Here is a 25,000-nt window from a genome sequence, read left to right on the forward strand (position 1 = left end):
CTTCGTTAGCTCATCATTAATTAACAATGTGATGTAGAGTACATAGGTAATTTTTCTACCACAGAAGCATCCTACACTCACAAACACATACCCTTCCTTTATACGGGAAACACGAAGGAAAATATAAATACAGAAAGAAATAAAGAAAGAGATATGTAAATAAATAGATTTTATTGGAGCTTTTGTTGTTGTTGTTGTTGTTGCTAATAATAACGACAGTGATGATGACTTTGCTGTTACTGCTGATTATGATGATGACTGAGCCAAGCTTTAGATATTGTTACCACACGGTAACTAACTTCTTAGTAATTGGCCGGCTGTATGTTTAATGTTGCTTTCATAACATCAAATACAGGTTTATAAGCAGAAAATGTAAACAAATGTGCACATGACAACAGCATGATTTTTCCTAGAAATTCATTACAGTCCAGTTAAGCAGCTGCTGAATAAGCCAATGAGAGCCTTGTTGAAAAAATGGTTGCTCAGCCTGTTAGAAATAGCAACTAAAATTCCCACCCTCAAATCACACCCTACCGTTTTCCTTTTGAAAAAAAAAAAACAAAAAAACAGAAGATATTAAAGTATGTAGCCCTAGATATATGATGCTAATTAAAATATAGGATGGTCATGACTAATATATTTTGACTGTATCTTTACTCGATTAGAGCTGATTTGGCATTATATAACAATAACTATTAACAGCAACAAAAATAAGAACAACAATAGAAACTCATAAATACAGGCAGATGTTGTTATCAGGGTCATTCTATTCAACTTCACCTGTTTGTTTTCAGGTGTAACACTCTAGTGAGCAAGGTAAGCATTCTTTATTTTTTTATCGGAGCAGGTGCTACATTTTTTTTTTTTTTTTCATTGTGAACTGTCTTTTAAGACAACTGGCTTTCCACCTGCCACTGGTATCATATTGTTGTTTGAAGTACGTTATCCTTTACAATGTGTCTCTGCTAAGTAAGAAAAAAAGGAACAAAGCAAAAATAGGCACCACTCCCTCTTCATGGTTGAGGAGCTGACAAAAAAAAAAAAAAATCTTAAATGATGTAATTGCTTTGCAAAGTTGGTGAAATCTTGAAATTTGTAGAACCATACTACCTATAGTTATAATACTGAAAGATAACTGATAAACTACAGATGATGTGGAGGCAAGGCTGTGTGGTAAGAAGTTTGCTTCCTGACCACATGGTTCTAGGTTTAGTCCCACTGTGTGGCATACTGGGCAAGTGTCTTCCACTATAGCCTTGGGCTGACCAAACCCTTGTGGATGGATTTGGTACACAGAAACTGAAAGAAGCCTATTGTGTGTGTGTATATATATATATATATATATATATATATATATATATATATGAATAGAAAATGGAGACATACAATTGTCAGTTCAAAAATTAAAATTTATTAACATAATATTATATTATATGATATTGTTATGATAATATAATACAATATAATAAATAATAAATATTAAATACAAATTACATACAATTGTTTTGATTCTTACCAATAACGGAATTATAAAAATCCATTTTTTGTGGGTAAGAATCTCTTCAGTGTAATTTTTGATATATGAGGATTCACAGAACCAAGAAAAGACTGAATTTAAATATATTTAGGTTTTCTAGCCTAAGCGTCAATAATTAAAAACAAAAACAAAGATAAAAAAAAATAAAATAAAATGTGTGCATGTCTTTGTGTCTGTGTTTCTCCCCCATTACCATTTGACAACCGGTGTTGGTGTTTTTACATCCACATAGCTTTGCAGTTTGGCAAAAAAAATCAATAGAATAAACACTAGGCTTTGAATAAATGTACTAGGGTTGATTCATTCATTGAACTAAAAACTCTTCAGGACAGTATCCAAGCATGGACGCAGTCTAATGAATGAAATAAGTAAAAGATAAAAGATGACAGAAATGGCACCAAACATCAAAAATTCAGTATTTCAGGCCCTGCGCTTAGTAGAAAAGAATATGTATGTTTCAGGTCTGCACAATATGAAATAGGAAATCTCTCCATTAGAGGTCTTAATTCCACTTATGTGGATACTCTAACGATGACCTGAAGTAATTTCTTATATTTGATTTGAGTCGAAAATTCTGGTACTGCTTCTTAGCATAACACAAAATATATATATATATAAATCACCTACATAAAAAAAAGAAAAAATTCATCAATAATTCATAAATCAAATTGTGATCATGCTATATAACTATTAAACCTAAAGTCTTGCATCTCTGTCAAGTTTATCATAAATCCTTCAGAACTTTCCTCTATCATTTGATTGTACTGAGACTCAGTATCCAGATTCAGCCTACTTCCTATCAATATATCAATCAAGGCCACTTCCCAGAGGGGAAATGGGATTGTGTATATTTTATTACTAATTGGATCTTTGACCTTTGCTTTGATGACCTTTAAACCTTTGGAATCTAGACCATTCTTCCATGTTTGAAATATTTCTGCTATGTGAACCAGGTCATCAGTATATAAAATTTCTCAAGAACTTCCAATCCTGGATTCCTGTGTGGTGGTGACCTCAAGAAATACAATAATTCTTTCTATTATAGGCAGAAAGCTTGAAATTTTAGGCTGGTGGAGGTGGTGATGGGGCTAGTGGATTACATCAACCCAAGGGTTCAAGTACTACTTATTTTATCAGCCCCAAAATGTCAGCCTCAGTAGTATTTGATCTCAGAACATAGCAATATGTGAAATACCACCAAGCATTTCATCCAGCATCCTGACGACTCTGCCAGCTCACTGCCTTAACAATAATAATCCTTTCTATTGAAGGCACGAAGCCTAAAATTTGGAGGGAGAGGACTAGTCGATTACAACAACCCCAGTGTATTTCTGGTACTTAATTTATCGACCCTGAAAGGATGAAAAGCATTTGAGAACTCAGAACATAAAAACAGAAGAAATGCTGCCAAGCATTTTGTCCAGTATGGTAACAACTTTGCCAGCTCATCATTTTACTAAGAAGTAAAATGATAGAAAGGAATGGCGGATGGAAGCATGTTGAATATCTACCTCTACACTAAATTTCTCACTGAACTAGCTGCCAGACCTAACTTTGACTTCTGCACATTTATGCACTCTTCAACAGTTAACATGGTTCATTCATTTACATTTAGTTTCCTTATAGGTGCAGGCATGGTTGTGTGGTAAGAAGGTTGCTTCCCAACCACATGGTTCTGGATCCAGTCCCACAGTGTGGCACCTTGGGCAAGTGTCTTCTCTTATTTTCTCGGGCCAACCAAAGCTTTGTGAGTGGATTTGGTTGACAGAAACTGAAAGAAGCGCAAGGCGGCGAGCTAGCAGAAATGTTAGCACACCGGGCGAAATGCTTAGCGGTATTTCGTCTGCCGTTACGTGTTCTGAGTTCAAATTCCGCCGAGGTCGACTTTGCCTTTCATCCTTTCGGGGTCGATAAATTAAGTACCAGTCACACACTGGGGTCGATGTAATCGACTTAATCCCTTTGTCTGTCCTTGTTTGTCCCCTCTATGTTTAGCCCCTTGTGGGCAATAAAGAAATAAGAAACTGAAAGAAGCCCATCTTATATATATATATATATATATATATATATATAGCCAGATCTGGCTTCTCACACCTATCCCCCTATGTCATTCTAAAAATAAACAACCACATCAATGAAATCTCAAAGCTACAAGACAATGAATAACTAATTCAAAACAATGTAAAAAAATATGAGTTACATTTGACAGGATATTCTGAATACTAAAGAGTTAAACCTGTAATTCAAAGAGCCAGGTTATCTTAATTAGCAATATTTCGTCCGTCTTTATGTTCTGAGTTCAAATTCCGCCGAGATCGACTTTGCCTTTCATCCTTTCGGGGTCAATAAATTAAGTACCAGTTGCGTACTGGAGTTGGTTTGATCAACTGGCCCCCACCAAAAACATTTCGGGCCTTGTGCCTAGAGTAGAAAAGAATATATACATATATGTATGTGTGTGTGTGGGTGGGTGGGTGGGGGGTGTTTATGTCCCTGTAATTTAGCGGTTCAGCAAATGAAATCAACAGAATAAGTACCAGGCTTAAAAAAAAAAAAATTAAATCCTGTGGTTGATTCATTCGACTAAAAACCCTTCAAGGTGTTGCCCCAGCATGACCTCAGTCTAATGACTGGAATAAGTAAAAGATAAAAGATCATGGCTCATTGGGCTACAAAACATAGAATACAATTAAAAACCTCTTTTACTTGTCTCAGTCATTGGACTGTGGGTGGCCTTGAAGAGTTTTAATCAAACATACCAACCCCAGCACTTAATTTGTTTTTATAAGTTTGGTACTTATTCTTTTAGATTCTTTTGCTTGACTGCTAAGTTATGGGGATATAAACAAACCGACACTGGTTGTCAAGCAGTGTGTGGTGGATGGGATGGATATATTTAAAGATACCCTTCAGTCATGAATGACCATAGGATTGCACCTAGAAAGTTACCCTCTGAGGCACAAGTCCGGGCAAAGTTGTTTATGGAAGACCAACAGTCGCCCATGCATACCAGCCTCCCCTCTTCATGCCAGTGATGTTATCCAAGAGAAAGGCAAAGGCCGATACACCTTGGCACCAGTGATGCCACAACTCATTTCAGCAGCTGAGTGAACTGAAGCAATGTGAAATAAAGTGTCTTGCTCAAGAACACAACACACAGCCCAGTTAGGAAATTGAACTCACTACTTCATAATTGTGAGCCTGATCTTCTAACCACCTAGCCATGCACCTTCAGGAAGGTATATATATATATAAATATATATATATATACACACACACACACACATAAAAGGTATCCATCATAGGATTCCCTCACACTATATAGTTTTTTTTTAGAAAAGCATAAATCTGGAGAGGAAGCACACTCTAAGAAGCAGAGCAGTCTATATTAATTACTGGTGAAGGCTTGTTTATAGGGTCACCCAGGGTTTCTGGGTACCTTTCTCACCATGAAGGGTACCTTTATGGTGAGTCTGAAGATACTCATGAAGGGTATTTTCAGACTCTAAGACCTGATGGCCTCTTTAAAATATGGAGGGGTCTAATATATATATATATATATTACTACACTCTCCGAGTGGTTGGCGTTAGGAAGGGCATCCAGCTGTAGAAGCTTTGCCAGATCAGATTGGAGCCTGGTGCAGCCATCTGGTTTGCCAGTCCTCAGTCAAATCGTCCAACCCATGCTAGCATGGAAAGCGGACGTTAAACGATGATGATGATGATGATGATATATATATATATATAATGAATTATGATTTTTTTTCGTTACTTAGGTGATGTAATTTATTACTTAGGTGTGTTCAGTTTCCACTCCATTGCACTTCGGGCAAGTGTCTTCTACACACACACATGCGCCCATGCACACACACACACACACACACACACGCACGCACACACATGTACACACACACACACACATGTACACCCATGCACACACACACTGAGGAGACTTATCACAAAGGACTTTGTCTGAATTTGCCTTAAGATGCTATGACCATGGGTAATTTGAATCAGAGCAAGATCTCAGGGACAGTGGCACGGTGTGTGTGTGTGTGTGTGTGTGTGTGAGAGAGAGAGAGAGAAAGAGAGAGAGAGAGAGAGAGAGAGAGAGAGAGAGAGAGAAGAGAGAGAGAGAAAGAGAGAGAGAGAGAGAGACAGAGAGACAGAGACAGACAGATAGAGAAGGACAGAGAATATGAGGTAGAGAGAGATAGAGATAGAGAGAGGGAGAGAAATGTGTGACTACTTTAAGCTGTGAACTTCTGCAGAGAGGAGGACAGCTCCCAGCATGCAATCTGAAACAGGAAATCTCCAACCGGAATTGGCAGATGGGTGAGCAGTGAAGAAGGATGAGGAGAGGAAACGGTGAGTTAGAAAGTCAAGAGTGTAAACTGAAGGTCTGAGGAAGCGGGGGGGGGGGGGGGGGGGGGGGGCAAGGTGAGAGTAAGCAGGGTTAAAATAAAAGCACAAAAGAAGTGGAGAGAGAAAGGGAGACGTTCTTTGACTAATGTTACATGTTATGTAAAACAGTGGAGGGAAGAGAAAGGAGAAGATTAGCATAATTAAAAATATCAGAGAGAGGGAGAGAGAGAGAGAGAGAGAGAGAGAGAGAGAGAGAGAAAGAGTGTGTGTGTGTGTGTATGATGGGGGGGGGAGAAAAGGATGGAGAGAGGAGGGAAAGAGTATGATGGGGAGGAGAGGGGGAAGGAGAGGAGAAGGAAGGAGAAAAGGGAAAAACAAGAAGGGAGGGAGCGTGGCAGAAAGGGGAAGTGAGAGGGGGGAGAAAGTGGCAAGGAAGAAGGGAGGGAGAGTAGAAGAGAGAGAGAGAGAGAGAGAAAATGGAAGACAGAGAGGGAGAAGGGAGGAAGAGAGAGGTAGTGGAAAAGGAAGAGTGGGGAAGGGAGGGAAAGGGGAAGAGAGAGAGAGAAGGGGGGAAAATGAGAAGGGAACAAGAGAGAGAGAGAGGAAGAAAGGCAGACTGGGAGGGAGATGGAGAGCATAGGGGTGGAAGAAAGAGAGAGAGAGATTAACAAGATGGTTCTGAAAGAGAGTAAGTAGTGTGTGTATGTGTGTGTGTGTTTGTTAGTGACCTAACAGTAATATATCATCATCATCATCATTATCATAATAATCACTGTTGTTTTAATATCTATTTTTTCCATGCTTGCATGGGTCAGAAGAGGCCTTGTTGAGGCAGATACCCTTCTTAGCATCAAACCCAGCACTGGATTAACCATTAGGGCATCAAAGGAAGTAGGAGGCACAACGGAAATAGTAAATGGTTTACAGTACAAAAGAAATCACTTTAACCTTGCTAAAATAATGTTACCTAAGATTTATTTTGAGGATCTGATCAGAGACTTTACAGTTCAAAACAGTTGGAGGAAACTTTTCAAATATAAATAAAGTGGAAGTATACAAAAATAAACATTATTTTCCCTCTTACTGTTTTGATTCATTTTGAAAAATAAAAATATATTTTATGGTTTGTTATTGTTTATATTTTGAATTACATAATCCTTTATGGGGGCACCAAAATTTTTTAAGTGCTTAGGGCCTCGAGGGGTCTTAATCTGGCCCTGATCAAACCTCACCTGTTTCCAAGCAAGGTAATATTTCCCTAGTCTATGAAACAATAAAAAGTCTTGAAATGCTTTCACAGCAGACAAGTGAAGAATACCATTTAAATTGATGGTGACACTTCATTTTCAGTGAGCTTCACATTTCAAAACAAGGGAAACACACCCAAGACCGCACTCAGTCACACAAGCACACACAGGCTTGTGAGTGGATATGCTAGACAGAAACTGAACGAAACCTGTCAAATATACCATATTTTTTCTTTGTCTTCTTCTTTTCATTGTATTACATATTGTGACAAGACAAGTACTTTCATGCTTTCTACAATCTTCTGGTTTATATAGTAGCAATATTAACCAACAGTTATGTTTCGTAATTGATAACTGTAGTAAAATGCTTGAACTGTGTGTGTATTCACACAAACACACGCACACACACACACACACACACACACACATATCAATCTAAGTGATTCCTGTTGAGTACCATTTAATTGCTAGAGTGCTTCAGATATTCTTAAGTTATACAATTATTTCTTAATGATGGGGTAAATTTATCTAGTTTTTACCTACCATGTGTATGTTTCTGCTATTTATCTAATTCTATATTTATAGATATGCAAACAGCAACAAAGTACTTTTTCACTGTCAATCTTCTTAAAAAGAAACACAAACCTGACAAACAGGTAACTTTATTCTCCATGATATCTACAGTAGTTTTCATGAAATTGTGTGTGTGTGTATCTCTCTCTCTTTCTCTCTCTCTCTCTCTCTCTCTCTCTTTATATATATATATATATATATATATATATATACATATCCTAATAGAATAAGATAGACTGATAGTGAATGACCATGAATGAATGATCATATTGATCATCTATTCAAACTTAATTGCCAAACAAGACAGTTTCCATTCTTGCTACATCTGCCCTTAACATCACAGCATATCATTCTTCAAAGTGCACCAGCTAATTCTTTATTTAGTAAATTTTATTACCCAGTTGATAATCAGTATGTCATTGTTATTCTTGTTTTTGTTTAGGAGTAGGTTAGCACTGATAACAGGAGACATATGATCAAAAACGTTTAGCCATAACCATTTTGTGTGAGTGTGTGTGTGTGTGGGGGGGGTGCGTGCGTATGTGCATACATGCATGTGTGTGTGCATGCGTGCATATGCATGCATGTGTATATACCTCGAACAACATCATTCATTGTATTATTATTTCGTTGACTATTTTTACCACATATTTGTTGAAATACATTATGTTTTAATTAATTTTGAAAATAATGAAGAATTTACCATATCATTATTAACACTCTAGCATTTAAATGGGCCATATCTGGCTCAAATATTCTATCAGTTTTGAGTTAAACCTGTCCAGATCCCACTTCTCACATCTACTCTACAAAATCACTCTAAATATAAACAATCGCATCATTGAAATCTCAAAGCTACAAAATAATGCATGATTAATTCAAAACAGAATGAATAAATAAGCATTGCATTTGACAGTGTAATCTGAATGCTAAAGAGTTAAGCAGGTGTGTGAGATATAATTAACTTGAAATTTCCATGGAATATTTTAATTTAGATCACTTTAACCTTTAGCACACTGTAGGTGCATCATGTCATCATATGAATTTTCTCCCCTGTAGTAACAATTCTATAGAAAATGAAGTGTGCTAAAGGTTAAAATGGAGAATTTGTACCATAGAACCAAGTGCAGCCTCCGGTAGGTTGGTATCAAAAGGGTTAAGAAAATAGAGTTTGTTTCAATTGTTATTTCTACGAAGGAAAGTGACACTTGATGGTACAATTATAAATGGGAAGAATCCTGTTGTAAAACAATTATGCCAATTACTCCCACAATATGCAGGCTGACGTGGAAGTGAAGATGTGAAAAAGAAAGCTGTTCAACACAGTTCACCAAAGCATGTTCTCATGACAAAGTACTGTAAACAACACAAATATAGTTTTCCCATTTGACCCATCAAAGAAAGAATTCTAATGCATAAATAAGAAAACAGATCCATCATAGATTCCTCCAAAAGGCAAGGTTTTCTTTTGAAATCACACCGACTCACAAGGACTGGTTTCATGGCATACATATATATAAGCCCCCACCTGGACAGCATGTTGGTCCATTGCAGGGTTACTCATTTTTGCCAGCTGAGTGAACTGGAGCAATGTGAAATGAAGTGTTTTTCTCAAGGACATAATGCGTTGTCCATTCCAGGAATCAAAACCACAATCTTAGGATCACGAGTCCAACACCCTAGCCACTAAGTCACATGCCTCCCCCCCATTCCTCCCAAGAGTTGCAGTGAAACTGTATCAGTAACCAAATCACAGCTAGTGCAACAAAAACTTTGAATTCGTCTGCTGAAATACTCTTCCTGTCACCGACTTTCACCTATTTCCTAGTAGGGTAATATTACCCCATGATAAAGCAGCGAGCTGGCAGAATAGTTAGCATGCTGGGCAAAATGCTTAGCAGCATTTCATCCGTCTTTAACGTTTTGAGTTCAAATTCTGCTGAGGTCAACTTTCCCTTTCATTCTTTCAGGGTCAATAAAATAAGTACCAGCTGAACAGTGGGGGCCAAAGTAAACAAATTATCCCCTTTCCTGAAATTGCTGACCTTGTGCCAAAATTTGAAATCAATCTTACCTCAAACATGTTTTCCCAGAATATTGGAAATAAATGACACCGCTTGTATGACAGTAGCACTCATTTACAACTCTCACACAACATCAAGAAAGAGATACAAACATACACACATCTGCATACACATACATACATACATATGATGGGCTTTGGTCAGGTTAAGGCGATAGCAGAAGTCACTTGCCCAATGTGCCAAGCAGTGGGACTGAGACAGTAATGTCCAAGGTTTGTTGATGATGATGAGGATGAGAATGAGGAGTAGGATGTAAGTGTTTTAGCTTCAACATGCAGTCTCAAAGCATTGTATTGTCTTTGTTGGCACTCCGTCGGTTACGACGCCGAGGGTTCCAGTTGATTCGATCAACGGAACAGCCTGCTCGTGAAATTAACGTGCAAGTGGTTGAGCATTCCACAGCCACGTGTACCCTTAACGTAGTTCTCGGGGATATTCAGCGTGACACAGTGTGACAAGGCTGACCCTTCGAAATTCAGGTACAACAGAAACAGGAAGAAAGAGTGAGAGAAAGTTGTGGTGAAAGAGTGCAGCAGAGTTCGCCACCATCCCCTGCCGGAGCCTTGTGGAGCTTTAGGTGTTTTCGCTTAATAAACACTCACAACGCCAGGTCTGGAAATCGAAACCGTGATCCTACGACCGCGAGTCCGCTGCCCTAACCAATGGGCCATTGCACCTCCACAGTCTCAAAGCAAATGAAACTATAAACAATCAATGGTATTTCATCCTTCTGATCTTCTTATTTTACTTTGATATCATCCCCCAACTATCATGTGTTGTCATGACAAGGAGGCACAAACGAGCACACACACACATAATAAAAAGTAAAAAAAAGGGAATAATAAACCCAGGTAGATATCTATAAAGCACTCAATGTTAAACAAATTCTAATAACTATGAACAACAATCGGATACCAAAAAAATGCAAGTAGAATAAACATTCAAGGTAATTCCTTATGTTTGACAAGTAAATCCAGACATTACTTAGAATTTCAAGAAATTCAGAACATATGACAATGGAGAAAATCACATCTTTGTTTGATGATTACACCATATACTACTGATGGTCGTTTCCAACGGACCAGCATTATATGCACAAACACACACATGAAGGACAGTTTTCCAGTTTCTATCTACCAAATCCACTCTGAAGGATTTGGTTGGCCTAGGACTATAGTAGAAGACATTTGCCTAAGGTGCCATGCAGTCGGACTGAACCTGTAACCTTGTGGTTGGGAAGCAAACATCTTACCACACAGTTATGCCTGAGTCTTCTGACAATGGTAAATAAATGAAGCAGCTGACATAAATTATGGATCAAGGTATCAGACTCAGTGTGCAAAAGAAGAGACTGAGCAGACATGGACGTGTGGTGCATGTATCGAGGGCGCACGTTAGGCTTACGAAGGGCAGAAGAGGAAGGCCTAGAAAAAGAGACTGAATTTAAGAAAGGCAATGACGAGGAGCCCCCACGACATAGAGAAAGACAGTGTTGGAAAAGACCCTTTCAAATGATAAACGCCTAGGAAAACTGGGTTTGATAATATTTGTGTGTGTGTGTGTACACAGAGAGGGAGAGAAGAGAGCGACCTCTATAAATTTAATAAAATGTAGGCTACTTAACAGTAGAAGTAAAATTATTTTCCATTAATTCGGTGTGTGTGTGTGTGTGTGTGTGTGTGTGTGTGTGTGTGCAGCATTCACTGCATCACCCAATAAACTTATCTAGATTCATGCTACTGCCTCGTTTGGGTTATTTCCCCTTAGCTCATTTTATTTTTAATAGTAGACATCGAGTCACACTTACGTATACATACATACATACATGTATGCATACGCACGCATTAATACACACACAAACATAACTCATAAACAAATAGCTGGCGGCCAGACACAGAAAATAGCAATTCCTTAAACTGATTTGACTGACACCCCACCCGAGCTAGTAGAGCGACAGAAAAACTTGACAAACATCATCAGCCTGCCTGCAAAAAGAGTAATTCCCTCGGTACAGAGACAACCACCTCACCACCCACCACCGTATTACAACTCTCCCCCACCTCTCAACACATATAACCCCCCCCCACACACACAATATCAATAACACCTTACACTCTAGTTCGAAACCCGCCGCATCGTTATGCACCTCTTTTACGCGCCGTGAGACGACGAGAAAGGCGGAGATAGGTACAAGTACAAACATAACACTCTACACATATTTTTACAGTTCACAAGCGAAAATATACACACCAACGTTATACATACATGCAAACATACATACATACATACATACATACGTACGTACGTATACACATACATGCAAATATACATACATACAAACATATATACATACATGAAGAGGAGGGTATGTTTATGCATATATACTTACACACATAAAAATATTTTGGGGGTACACACACACATATATATATCAATAAACGTGTGTATATTACATAAACATATACACGTCCCAACAGAATATGTATACGTGTGTATGTATGTATATATATATATATATATATATATATATACACACATTGTATGGGGACGTATATATGTTTATGTAATATACACACGTGTCCTATATATCTATATATTCATATACACTCACACACACGTGTCTATACATCTATATAGTTAAACACACACTTCACACATGTATACAAAGATGAACGCATTCTTGTACGCGGGTGCTCACGTTCTCCCCCCCCCTCTCTAACACTTAACTTTTTTCTCTCTCCCTCCCCCCCCACAAAAAAACCCCACCATTCTTTCACACACATCCATCAAAACCACGTAGACAAGACACAGGCACGCAAACAACACCCCCCTTGCCCCCCCCCCGACCTACCTACCTTCCTTCCCCTCCCCCCGTACCATTACACATACACTCAAACTAATGATTAGTCACATCAGCCGGTGGGAGTTCGAGACTGGACGGCTTTCCGTGGGAAATTTCGGAGCTTTCTTCAAACACCCACCAACAACTTTCTCTCTCTCTCTCTCCCCCTCACTCCCTACCGCTCGCTCGCTCGCTCTCTCTCTAGACTAGCATCACTTACCACATATATTACACTCATAGCATCTGTGCGTTAGGGGCAACTGAAATGATTAAGAGAAGTGATGGCGATGGTGGTCTATTTTATTTTTTATTTATTTATTGGTTGATGCTGTCCTTGTTGTTATTGTAGTTGTGGTCTGTAATACGAGACAGTACTGCAGGAGTCCATATAAGATAGCACTAGTAATATGTGATGGTGATGGTAGTAGTAGTGGTGGTGGTGGTACTGCTGTTGCTGTCTTAGGGCCTGGGCACACTGGGCACTTGCCTGAAGCCCTCTCAGGTCTAGGGGACCAATTCTGATCTAAATGTACTGTGACTTACTGTCAGTAAATGAATACTATAGGCCCCAGTGCAAAGACTTGCCTGGGGTCCAGTCAGTCAACTGAAGCAGCAGCAGTAGTAGTAGCAGCAGCAGCAGTAGCAATTAGTGACGTTATTTAACACTAGGTCAGCTCTGGCCAAGCAAACTTAAGGTAGACCAAAGGTGTGCTGCCCAGAATCATCTCATCCTGCCAACCCCTCACTTCAATATAAATATATATAAAGAGCTACCAATAGTTTCTTGTTGTGAAGATATGTATTTAGGCAGGTTTTATAACATGCCTTGTGTCTTCTTGTTGATCTTACCTTAATGGAGCAGTAAACTACACACACACACACACACACACACACACATACATACCATATATATATACGAGTGAGTGAACAAATAAAAGTAAGTGGCACTCAACACATTTGGTAAGAGTTACATATATTTTTTAATAAGTCTGACTCAGATCCATTTGACATAAGTTACATGGGTTTGTAGGAGAAGAGTCAGAGATTTGAGACAAATCAGGATGGCTTCTAGATTTTAGGCCTCTATTGGTCAGCTCAAGTCATGTGATGTTAATGCTGTGCAAGAGACACTAGCTATTTCCTTCATTCTTAGGCTTAGACAGGATGTTGGCAAGCATACTGCTGCCACACAGGCTACTTTCAGAATAACAATGGAACATTTATGGATAGAGTGATTCAATACTGAAAGTGGAGTAAATTTTACTGTAAAGCAGCCTTTTTCGACTGGGGTTCCCCGGAACCCTAGGTTTCCACAAAAGGTTCCTAGGGGTTCTGCGAGAAAGCGAGATAAGCGAATGCTAATTTCATGATCATGATATATATATATATATATATATATTAAAAACAGAACACAAAGGATATCACAGTACACGTGTTTCAAGCTTTATAAACAATCTGTTATTACATCAGCATAGGTATATTATTGATATAAAAGAAGGTGTAAAGCTCTCCTCAGCCGCAAACATTGTTAGTCCAAAGATTTATAATGGGTAATACTACGTGTACTCTTTCTTTTGTGATGTAATAGCATATACTTATGCTGATGTAAAAACAGATTGTTTATAAAGCTTGAAAAACGTGTACCGCGATATCCTTTGTGTTCTGTTTTTAATTTATGTTTGATATATTCTCTCACCTCTGCCACTATCTGGCATATACAGGTGCTTACACTTATCAAGTATTCCCTCTAAACTTACAGTATATATATATATATATATATATCTATATATATATATATATATATACGATATTTACCATGTGAACTATGATGAAAAATATGAGAAAGATACGGTATATAATTTTTTGTGCAGGGGTTCCTTGAGACATGTAATTTATTTTAAGGGTTATGCAAGGGTAAAAAGGTTGAGAAACACTGCTGTAAAGTTTGGGCTCACTGGGCACTTTCACTGAATGATAAGTTGAATAAGCCTCTAGACAAAACTAGAAGTACCTTAATACATATATAAGTACATGCTTTTGTTTGCTTGTTTGTTTGTATATAGGTAGGTAGGAATGTAATCTATACTATAAATTGCAGTGTTCTTGATTGCTTGATTGATTGATTGAGTGTCGGCAGATTCACTCGAGAACGGTGCAGTGGAATCGCGTGAAATTCAGCACAGAGCGGCAGCATGGTCCGCTCATGTTCAGGAGATTTTTATTGCCCTCCAACTCCCATGGTTACCGAGATAATCGATTATTACTTTTTAAGATAGGAATATCCCATTCAAAGTGGGGAGGGGCGATTTTGTTGCCTTTCCCATGGGCGAAATTTTACGAAAAACCAGCACAATAAAGATTATTTTTTTTCCAAGTAATGTGGCTGGGTTTGTTTTTCGAAAATTTTAATCAGAGGCACAGAAAAAAAATAATTTCAATTTTTTGTGCATTAAAAAGCCAAAGCTGTTAGACGCTGGCGTACAGCGATCGATATATACGCAGTGAACGTTTTCTCTATTTGCGTGCAATAAGGCTTAGGGCAAGCGAGTGTAACATCGAAATAACTTGAAAAGAATGCATGTGGGAATGCCGTTATAATGAATGCTCATTTAAATGTATTTTGCATGGAGTTGATGTACTTTTTAACAGGAGAGGAGTGCCTGCAGGCTGGTTCTTCTCAAGTTTATGCATTTTCAGGTTCAATGTGTTTCAAATAAGTACTGACAATTGAAGGTGATTGCAAAGACAAAGAACTACCTGTTTTTTTTTAACAATTTTAACAGTGAGAACATTGGACAAAATATTTTATTGACATTAATAGCTTGTACCTCAGCTAATTACTGTTGAGAACTGCATAATCCATGTGTCATGTTAGAGATCTAAAAGGCATTTTCGAATTTCATTATTTTCTTTAATCCAGGCAACGCTGGATATTTCTGCTAGTTATATATATATCTATATAATGAAGGAAATTGTAGTGCTCAGGTGCACTACAACTTAAAAAAAAACCCATCAGGTGTACTGTTGGCGGATTTCAGGAACCATGGAAGTTTTGAAGGATGTAGTGTCTTGATAGCTAACAACTGATACAGGTAGTTTATTCCATGCTTCAGCAATTCTGAGCGTGAAAAAATGTTTCTGAAAGTCAAGAGTGCTGTGTTGTTTTTTGATTTTATAAGAATGTCTGCAAGCGTTTGTCATATGGAATCCAAAACGATACCCAAGGTCGTTGTTGGAAAGATGGTGGATAATCTTGTTGGTGCCTACCAAGTTAGTTCCCAGGCATCTGAGCTTCAATGTATCCATGCTCAGAGAAGCAAGACGTTTAGAGTATGGTAGATGTCTGAAAAGAGACCCCACACCTTTATCTTCCTCAGTGATGCAATGAACTGACTGAAAAGAAAGGAATTTGACCATGTATGTGTGTGTGTGTGTGTGTGTGTACGTGTGTGTATGTGGGTGTGCACACATGCAACTACACACACATACACAATGGTCTTTCATACAGTTTTCATTTACAAATTTCATTCACAAGGCGTCAGTTGACAGGCGGTCATAGTGGAAGTCACTTTGCTCAAGGTGCTGCAAAGTGAAAAAGAACTTGAAAACATATATGGTTATTAAGCAGACTTCGTATTCACACAGCCATAATGTAAGCTCCAGATTACCCTAAGAATGCTTCTGATCAATATTCTACCCATTCAGGTGTTGACCAGGTCTAAACATCAACAATAACGACAATAAACACCACCATCAAAACAAGAGAGGAGCAAGTGTGTGTTAGTCTTTTAGTAGACGCCTGTGTGGGTGGTACTTGCTAGTGTCTGGGCAGTGAAAGAGTTGTTATTTCAGTTCAAGCTTCCAATTTTACAAATTAAACAGTATGGAAACTACTTCAGTTACCAGTTTTTTTTTACTACTACACTCAGCAACCATTCTCAAAGTTACAGTAGGCATATGATAATTATGTAATATCTGACATAAAACTCAATGGCTGAGACCAATAACAAAAAAAAAAAAAATGAAGAAACTAAGTTTAAAAAAACAAAAAAAAAAAACAGAACAAAACAAAAATGCCATCCTTCATTCATAAAATATTAAAATGAATCATGTGTGTGTATGCATGTGTGCACATATGTGTGTGCATGTGTGTATATGTGTATTTATGAAAGGGAGGGAAAGAAAAAAAATTTTATGAAAATGAAAACTGATAGCAGCAAAAAAAAAGAAACATAAAAAAAGAAAAATGAAGAAAAATGCATTTTTGCATTATAATCAGAAAATATATCCTGACAATTTAACCAAAGTTAGTTAATTTTCTTAGACCCTTTTAAAATCAGTTATTCCTTCTTTCCTTCTTTCTTTTTTTCTATTTTCTTTCTTTCTTTCTTTCTTTATGCTAGGTCAGCCCAAAACAGTTTAACATTAGTTTTCCTTAAAATATTGCAACCCTAAATTTCATAAACTACAAACCACCTTTCCGAGACAGTGGACAAAAAAGGACCTCCTTGCTTACCCCTGATTGTGTAGCACCTTAAAATTTGATACATTTGCAAGTAGCTTCTTTGATTTCAGTTTGTCTTTCCAGGTCTCTCTCTCTCTCTCTCTTTCACTTTCTTTCTTCCATGAGAACAACTGTGAGAACCAGATGATACAAGAATTCCCAGCAGCACCCAGTCTTTGAGCGAATCAGTGTAGAAAATGTAGCAGGCTGGATATAGATATTTGACGGACACCTACTTATTAGATTCCATATTGTATGTATTTTTAACTCAAACACGGCTTAAACTATTATTCTATATAGACCATACAGCACTCTAACTCCTACATGTTACACAAGAACTAATGCTAAATGACGTCTCACGAGGGAAAAATAACAATGTGCAGTCATTAGTTTGGGCTAGTTATTTCTTTCACAATTTTCTCACTCTAACTGAAGCATCAATTTTCCAAAAGCTTAGCACAATAAATAAATAAATAAAGGGAGGAAATAATAATAATAATAATGATTTCTTTATTAACCACAAGGGTTTACATTAAGAAAAACATTATGGACAGACATTTTGCATTGTGTTTATCTAAATTATTTTTGCAGTAGTTCAACTATGAACATCCAAACAGGCTCTAATTATTTGATGTGTAAGCTTTATCTATACTTCTCTCCCCCTTATGTAACTCTTTTGTCTTTTATAACAGCTGATAATGCTTTTCACATGCAAGTTGTCAAAACCCGATTCACACAAAAAAAAACCGAAATCTCTCACTAGTTATACCTCAGTTCAAGCATTAACCTTTATGATCTTCTCAACATCGCCACTATGAGCTCCAAGCCCCTGAAAGCTTATTTGTGTTCAGTTCTTACTTTTCTCTTATGCTTAACCATATATTTATTCCAATATTATTCAAGATGGCTAGCCTTTTAGTTAAAGGAATCTGGAAATAACTATGTCATATTGAAATTCAAATCTCTCTCTCTCGTAGTTAAACCCTTTAGCATTTAAACTGGCTATATTTGGCCAAAATATTCTACCTGTGCTTATGTTCAAAATGGCCAGATCCAATGTCTCACACATACCCTGTGATGTCGTTCTAGAAATATACAACCACATCATTCAAATCTAGAAGTGATCAGATAATGCATAATTAATTCAGAACATTGTAAATAAATAAGCATTACATTTGACAGAATAATTTGAATGCTAAAGGGTTAACTGCTTTTGATGAATAAATTGGCTTTTTCTCACACCAAACTAAGTAAGGTTGTGGTTGCCCATGGATACAGCCATATCCCTTGCAAGCCTCTCCAGCCGAGCATGCCTAATCTTGCAGGCTCGTGGGTGCTGGTGCCACATAAAAGGCACTCATACCAGTGCCATGTAAACACACCCATACCCGTGCTGTGTAAGAAGCACCCTGTACACTCTGGTAAAGTGATTGGCATTAGGAAGGGCACCCAGCCAAAGAAACCATGCCGAAACAGAAAAATGGAGCCCGGGCAACTCTTCAGCTGGCCAGCTCCTGTCAAACTGTCCAACCCATGCCAACATGCAAAACAGACATTAAATGATGATGATGATGATGATGATGAATTCTTGTACACACCCATCTTTTGATTGTCACAAACTGCTAATTATCCTACATTATGGTTATATCAACTTGTGATGCTTTGCTTCCAGTTCACCATCTGTCTCTTTAGTCTAAAATACTTGATGCCTTTCATCATCTCTCCATCACAAGTTCACAACAAACCAGACATGCTGTCTTTTTGCTCCACACACACACACACACACACACACACCAATTCTATGGTTATTATATTTACTATCATATTTGTATGTTTTTCCCATTACTTTTCTTATTTATAGTTACAGCTCAATTTATGGTACTTTATCAGTTTAACATGCCTAGTTTCCTCTTCAGTGCAACAGTAGATTTAAACAGCACCTTGCATACAACAGAATACATTTAACCCTTTAGCACTTAAACTGGCCATATTCAACCAAAATACCCTACCTGTTTTATGTCCAAACTGGCCAGAGTTGGCATCTCTCACCTACCCTATAATGTCATTTTAAAAATAAACAACCACATCATCATCAAAATTGCAAAGCTATGAGATAGTGCATGACTGATTCAAAACAATGCGAAATGAATAAGCGTTACATTTGACAAACTAATCTGAATGCTAAAGGGTTGAATTTATCTGGACTGTTCTTGGTTGGCTAACAGATGGAATCATTTAACTTTTATCTTTTACTTGTTTCAGTCTTTGGACTATTACTTGTTCGATCACTCACTTTTTTGCTAAACTGCTAGATTATGGGACACGAACAAACCAACATCAGTCATCAAGTGGTGTGAGTGTGTGTATGGAAAAGGGGGGAACAAATATAAACACAAAGATGCACAAAGGAAAATAAAGAGAAAAAAACCAAATGTGTATAGAAGCTAGAAAAAGTCATTTGCCACAAGTACTTTCTTTAATTCTTAAGGGTCACCTTAGCTTAATAATGGTTTCAAGTTTTGGCACAAGGTCAGTCGATTACATTGACCCCAGTGCACAACTGGTACTTTTTTTTATCGATCCCAAATGGATCAAAAGCTAAGTTGACTTCTGCAGGATTTGAACTCAGAATGTAAAGGCAGACAAAATACTGCTAAGCATTTTGCTTGGCATGCTAATGATTCTAATGGTTCCCCTATTTGAATATTGGTTTCAAATTTCAGCACAAGGCTAGCAATTTCAAGGGAGGGATAAATCGATTACATCAACCCCAGTGCTTGACTGGTACTTATTTTATCAACCCTGATAGGATGAAAAGCAAAGTCGACCTTGGCAGAATTTGAACTCAGTACATAAAGACAAACCAAACACCTCTAAGCATTTTGCCCAGCATGCTAACTAATTATGCCAGCTCACCACCTTAACCTAGCTTAATAATGGTTTCAAATTTTGCCATAAGGGCAGCAATTTGGGGGGAGGGGATGTGCCGATTACATTGACCCCAGTGTTCAACTGGGACTTAATTTATCAACCCCGAAATGATGAAAGGCAAAGTCGACCCTGGCGGAATTTGAACTCAGAATGTAAAGATGGACAAAATACTGCTAAGTATTTCACCCTGTGTGCTAACGATTCTGCCAGTTCGCTGCCTTAACCTAGCTTAATAATGACAATTCAAAGTAGCTACAAAAAAATGGAAAGAAAACACTTAGAGAAAACGAGAGCAGAGGTAGAAGGGGATGATGGGAAGGGAAATAACTCAACATTTTAAAGAGCATCTTGTTCTTTTCACTCCTAATATTTTCTTTAGACCTCATGGGTAGTTAGCACTAATATGTTACCCAATTTAACATTGCCTTGTGGCCCTTGGATGCTTTTAACAGAGTCCCTCCTGTTGTAAACATTTGTATTGGATTTCTAATCTGAGGATATCTTGATCAAGGCTAACCGGGGTTCAAACAACAACACCACCACCACCACCACCACCACCACCAACAACAACAACAACAAACTAACAACAGAATCTAGAATCTCTTTGTGCTCAAGTCAACCCAACAGAAATCGCAACAAAATCTCCCTCAAATGAACCTTATTGTCTTTGATAAAGAAAGGACACATTGGATAAAGTAATCTGAGATACAGACTAAAAAGGTATGGAATGCCCTTAATTACTGATGTTAAACAACAACAATAATAAACATTGTCTCTAGGTCACTGACCATTAATGATTTCTCTAACTGTAACAACAACTTGTTCGCTCCCATCTTCAAGCCACACAAAACTGATTACTGGGCAGAGACATTTATCCACACACACATACATGCATGCATGTATATATGTGTGTGTGCATGTGTGTATATATATATATGTTCATAGTGTACTACTAACATACTTCAACACTATTTGTTTAACATTTTCTGCACTATTTATAAACATAGTATACTTTCATTTTAAACATATGGCATTTATTTTATAAAGCTACATTCAAGTTTACCTTAAAATGCTCAACACACCCTGTTTTAATACTCACAAAATGCCTTTGATCACTTCAATATCTAACCCTATCCCACACACACACACACATACTTGTGTCTTCTACTTAAATATTAATTGGAGTCCTTACATCACCTTCTAATCTATTTTACTCTGGAACAACCTCTCTCATCGTATATACTTTCCTTGCCTTTCAGAATTTTTGATGACATAAAGCCCAAATAATCTTCCCATGAATTTATTCCAAGAGCTTGAAAACACAACTTGTATACTTTCTCAATGAACAAAATGGAATAAAATAAACATTTCCATTAATTTACCCACATGCAAATCCCAATATTTTATTTTATTTATTTATTTTTTATTTTATTATATTTCCCTTACTGTTTATTTCACGTGTAACTTATTTTTCTGGTTTAGAAAGTAGATGGTTTTCACAAATGTTATTTGCTTATTATTGGAACGAGTTGTTTACAGTCTTTTCTTCTCATCCTCCCAACCGCTACAGTAATATTCCTTGCCTATGGACATAACACAATGACTGCTGAAGCTAGCGAAGAATTCTCTAAGTCAAGCATGGGAAACCTTGATCAGGTTCAACATCAGGCAGGCAGCTTGCTAAAAGAATTCAAGGTGATTCTTATAAACATTATTTTCTTAGTGAGATTAGATATGCCATTCAAAATATTCCACAAGCTTCAGACTGTGCAAGACTGCTCTAAGTGGTTGCTTTACATGCTGGAAAGAGCAGCCAAATATTTCTCAAACCACACAGAAGAAATGACACATTGGATAATGCAGTCAACGTAGTCTTTTATGTTTTATCTTTTACCCTTTACCTGTTTCAGTCATTAGACAGCAGCCATGCTGGGGCACCACACTGAAGAATTTTTCGTTGAATGAATCAACCCCAGTACTCTTTTATTTTTAAAGCCTGGTACTTATTCTATTGGTTTCTTTTACAGAACTGCTAAGTTGTGGGAGAGTAAACAACTCCAACACTGGTTGTCAAGTGGTAGCAGGGGACAAACACACACACACGTGTACATACACACACACACACACACACACACACACACACACACACACACACACAACAGGCTTCTTTCCATTTCCATCTGCCAAATCCACTCACCTCACAAGGCTTTAGTCAGCCCGAGGCTATAGTAGTTGACACTTGCCCAAAGTGCCATGCAGTAGGACTGAACCCAAAACCATGTAGTTGAGAAGTAAGCTTCTTACCACACACTCATGCCCGTTCCTAGACATACTCTGAATAAGACATGATGGCCAAGAATGGAATACCTTTAGTCATAAACTTGTCCAACTGTGGTTGACATGCAACTAAAAAATAACAACAACAAGACAATGATTGGTGCAAAGTCTGATCACATGGTCTTGTTATTAAATTCTCTCGTCACTTCAACAAATGAGGGTTCAGAAAAACACAACTGCACAGTGTGCTTAATCCAACGTTTTGTCATATAAGAAAGTGTGATGGTGCCTTGGTTTACTGAACGACCTACATAAATATTATTATAATGGGCATGGTTAGTGCAGAGCTAGTCCCACTCTTTCATCCTCCAAACTTGTATTGATTGCTCTGGTGCCACAAGTGCCATGAGCCCAATAGTTATCAGGATGCAGGATTTCTATGGAGTTACCTTCTCTTAGATGTGCAGCTAAAGAGGTGAAGGACTTTATTGACACTGAATCTATTAGGGTGTCTGTGAATAACCTTCTTCCAGAGGCAATTTCGGGATATGATAATTAACCCATAGCTGAGACCCAGACAGGCACTACTACTCTGGGTCAGAGAAGACCCAGGAATAATAATGGTTAAGACACTTCATAAAACACTGGAGCTCCCAAACCAGGGCCATACAACTGGATGCAGTTTAAAATCATACCCGAAACATATGGTCTTGCGATGCCTCTTTCATTGATCTTTCAACTCTTATTGTGGTTGACTTGACAAGAACTGAGCACAGAAACTCATCAATGTCATTTATCAATTAAAAATGAGAGTAATATACTATGTCATGTTCATGTGAAGATCAGCGAAGGTCTGTGGTTGAGTATTTAGGGTACTGAGCCCACAGTCGTAGGTTCGATTCCAAGACTGGATAGCAGATTGTATCCTTCAGCAAGGCACTTCAATTCATATTGCTACAGTCCGCTCAGCTGGAAATGAGTACTGGCTGCCAGCTAATGGAGCCATTTCTTCTTTCAGCTATCACATCCTCAATGTCCCTGCTGATGACCAATGAGATGTCTATATCTGCTTGTGACTATATAGGCACCTAAAGCAATTAGTGAAAGCACAGTACAAGCTACAAAGATCAAACCTACTTGCAGGTTTGATGGACATAAGTTTATTTTTTAATGTCATGTTCATGTAGCAAGCAACAGAACACAGAGGACTATCACAAATGAAAGGCTAACAAACCAGTCTAGTATTATTCATGAAATGGGGGAGAGGTATGATTCACAGAATACCATGTAGGCAATGTAATTGCAAATTAATTGGTGTTAAAAAATGAAAATAAAAAAATATATGTAAAAAAACAAAAAAAGCAAGCTAATTTTGAGAAATGGTAACAGGATGTAAAAGTAGACCTACTTACCAAAATCCCATCTCACACAAGTCCAACATCCAGTGACATCATAACACAAAACCCAAAGATTGCACACCATGAAGAGAGTTTACCATTACCACTGTAAATAAATAAATAATTAAATAAATAAATAAAGAGAAAAACAATACTTTAATCCATTAGCATTTAATCCAGCCATATCTGGCCCAAATATTCTACCTCTATTATGCTAAAACTGACCAGATCCAACCTGTTACCCCAACCCTACAATGTCATTCTAAAATTGACAATGCATGGTTAATTTGAAATAATGTGAATAGATAAGCATTACTTTTGACAGAGTAATCTGAATGTTAAAGGGTTAATATTAACACCATCGTCATCGTCATCACCATCAAAAAAAGCAACAATAACAATGACCACCTAATCAAGCCAGTGTTGAAGCCTTGATGTAAGTACTTGACTTGCTAGAAATAATAGGTAAATTTTCCTCAAAAAGAACTGTATCATCTTAAACACAGCATACTGTCTTATGTAGTCTGATGATATAAACTCTGTCTGAAAAAAAAGAAAAAGAAAAAAAATACTGTGGGATAATCATGGCTGGAATGCCTTTGTCACTGCTTAATTTGGGTAGACCTAAATAACAATAACAATGGTGGTGTTAGCAATGATGGTTAGTACAATAACACTACCATCATCATTATCATCATTGTCATTACTTTTTTTTATTCATTTCCCATCATCAGCTTATTTTTGAGATTTAGATCCACAATTTACTTCATTGCTTCTTCCACTAAGACAATGAAATATGTTGACCTGTTCAATGATATCCAGAATATTCTGGACAACTAGTATGTATATAGTGAGTTCAAAAAAGAAAAACGACAAAAAAACAACAAAAAACAACACGATATTGTGTTACTGGACGCTCAGGAAAGGGAAGAAAGAGAATTTGACGTTTCGAATGGAGCTCTTCGTCGGAAATATAGGAAAGTCCAAAGAAGGGAAGACAGAGGAAGAAAAAATCGCCAACGATATACCCGAGGTTACATTGTGGAATGACTGGAAGGGAAAGGGTGGAGAAAAAGTTCTTTCTAAGACAGGAGAGTGCAAGAGAGGGAGGTAAGTATGTGTGCGTGCGCGTGGGTCCGTGTGTGTGTGTAATAACAGAACGTGTGTCGTTGTCATTTAGCTTCCCTACACAAGCATTCCCTAAGTCGGCTCTGATCTACACCTATAATCAAGGGCATTCCAG

At 37.6% G+C, this 25,000-nt stretch overlaps 1 non-coding gene across 1 annotated transcript in view; it reads right to left on the reverse strand.

Moving 5' to 3' along the window:
- LOC106869733 (uncharacterized) overlaps positions 1–25,000 on the reverse strand; it is a 62,679-nt gene that overhangs the window by 37,655 nt on the left and 24 nt on the right. The window contains exon 1 of the transcript XR_016238855.1: positions 23,773–25,000. This exon is cut by the window's right edge and continues 24 nt beyond it. This is a non-coding gene — a transcript (uncharacterized LOC106869733). The remainder of the gene's footprint in view (positions 1–23,772) is intronic.

This window comes from Octopus bimaculoides, chromosome 2, assembly GCF_046866305.1.
Source record: "Octopus bimaculoides isolate indiv1 chromosome 2, ASM4686630v1, whole genome shotgun sequence".
NCBI classification, from domain to species: domain Eukaryota; kingdom Metazoa; phylum Mollusca; class Cephalopoda; order Octopoda; family Octopodidae; genus Octopus; species Octopus bimaculoides.